This window comes from Meriones unguiculatus, chromosome 12 (assembly GCF_030254825.1).
Source record: "Meriones unguiculatus strain TT.TT164.6M chromosome 12, Bangor_MerUng_6.1, whole genome shotgun sequence".
Classification (NCBI taxonomy): Eukaryota; Metazoa; Chordata; class Mammalia; order Rodentia; family Muridae; genus Meriones; species Meriones unguiculatus.
The window spans coordinates 36,872,393-36,874,924 of NC_083360.1; positions in this window are offsets into that span (position 1 = coordinate 36,872,393).

Here is a 2,532-nt window from a genome sequence, read left to right on the forward strand (position 1 = left end):
GAACAGGAAAAAGTTTGAATCCATGGACAGGTCCATAGAAGTCTACATGTAGGCTGACCTTGGATCAGTGGATTTCAAAGGCTTTAGATTAACTCCTCCTCTCATGAAAGATTTCTTTTTTTCTTTACTGAGATAAACATGGGCATAGGGACAAGAGTCAGCACTGCAAAATATGATGGTGATAATTAATGGGAACAATAATAACAATAATGAGTTAAAATGCAGTGTTGCTTAGTGACCAAGCTGACAGACTCCTATGATAGAAAAAAAATTTCATTGTCTCTGTAACATTACTGTTTATCAGTTTATCACCTGTGGTGGGAGGCTGTTGCCCTCTCTACTTTGAAACACAGAATAGACAAGCAGGTGAGATGGGAAAGGTAAAATACCCCTTAGAACAGTGCAGAATGTTCAGAAACAGCCTCTACAGAACTAAGGATGTCAGAGACCCTACTGTGGGACCTGAAGAAGTGGGGACATGACTAAGCTCCTTCTGCCTAAGCCGACTTGCTCAGTTTTTTTTTTTTTTTTTTTTAAGAAACCAGAGAACACTGCAACTCCACCCAAAAGCCAATCCAGTTTCCAACTTAGGCTTTATTGCTTGGACAATTTAGCATCCATCCAGGCGCATCCGTAGCTCTGATCCAGTTGGAGGCACTCTGGCCAGATGGTACAGGATAAGCCGATTACTCTGTGCAGTGTTCTTCTGGTTTGGGAAGATGTAATGACCTCCATTAATGTGTCAGTCTGTAGGGAGTGTGATTTGAGTCAGGATTGACAGCCTGACTGGTTCTGAACCCTCTATAACCTGGTGAATTCTTGAATGTCCCTATTAGGAGGAAATTAAAATGAAAGCTCTGCAGGACGAGTTATAGACTAGCAGGAGGAAATCTCATTAGGAAAGTGTAAGGGGATCACATTTCCCCAGGATTCAGAACAACAACCAGGCAGTATTAACTTGTTATTTGACATTAAACACAGAAACCAGACTTTTACTGGGATTGTAATGAACTTGTTTTTCTGTTCTCACTGCAGTAAACAGTGCTCAGTTCTGCATATGGTGGGCTGTGACTTGCCATGAAGGCCCTGAGATGGAGCAAATATGCAGGGATGATGAACAGAAACCACGGTGCTTCTGAGCCAAATCCTATCGCTGTCTTATCCTCTCTGTTTTTCTTAATGTTTTTCTTGCTTATCTTTTTAGACATGTCATTTGTTACTGTGTGTGTGTGTGTGTGTGTGTGTGTGTACCCATTTTAGCTGAGGAACTATTGTGAGAGTCCAGGTCACTTGTCAAGCATTTACTGCCTCTCCCCAACCCCATATCTCAGGAGAGGGAGTGGAAATCCATTCGTGGAAACAGAAGGGAAGGAAGAGAGCACGGAAGCAGGGCTTGGCTAGTAGTCAGAACTTCCATTGGTAAGCGGCACACATTACAGGGACTCCTTTTTTTGTTTTTTTGAGGCAGGATTTCTGTGTGTTCTTGAGTCCTGACTGTCCTGGACTCACTTTGTAGACTAGGCTGGCCTCAAACTCACAGAGATCCACCTGCCTCTTCTTCTCTAAGTGCTGGGATTACAGGCGTGTGCTACCATGTCCAGCTCAGGGACTCCTTTCTATCTAAATATGTATTGCAGGCCTCACAACTCCCCTTCCACACAGAGGCAATTTCCAGTTCTTGTCTCCATCATGGTGCAGGGGCGGTGCACGGCTGTCCTTCTCTGGTTTGGTGTGACAGGAGTGCTACATCATTGATTTACAGCCTCAGAGGATTCTGAGGCTGCTTTTTCTGTTGTTCGGGTGGGTAGCTCCTGTACCTCCCTCTTCAAGTTCATGAGTTCTTTCTTTTCCGTTCTCCTCCTTGAACACCCTTGAGCAAAGCTACATTTCAGCTAGTCTACCTTTCAGTTCTAAAATTTCAGGTCAGCCTGTTTTTGTATCTTCTATTTTCATGTGCTGCTTTTCATTTTCTTCCAAGTGTATTTGTAATTGTTTCTATTAACATTCATGTAATGACTGCATTAAACATCTTTCTTTTTCCCTCTATCTCTGTTTTTATTATATTATGCATTTAGACTTTATTACACATTGGTTAGGAAGGATTTTCTTTTGATGCTGATGGGTTATTAGTTTTCAATTCTAGGTTCTTCAGCTTTTGATACTCTCCCAGGAGGGTTTTTTATGAGAACGATGAAGAAGAATATAAGCAGGACACAGTCTCCCACAGTCCATCTATTTTCCTTTTGAGTGATAGACCAAAATAAGATTCATCATTCACAGCATAACTAGAAAACACCACTAATGTTTCTGTGACATCTTCATGGAGAGATGTGAGGTGCATGGTGCAGAGAACACTGACTTACCTGCATCCACTAGCCACTGCTGATGAAAAGATCAAAGTCAGGCAGGGATATGAGCATCAGTGTTGAGACTGTCTTCTTGACAGTCTACTGCTCTTTCTTTCTTTCTTTCTTTCTTTCTTTCTTTCTTTCTTTCTTTCTTTCTTTCTTTCTTTCTTTCTTTTTGAGACAG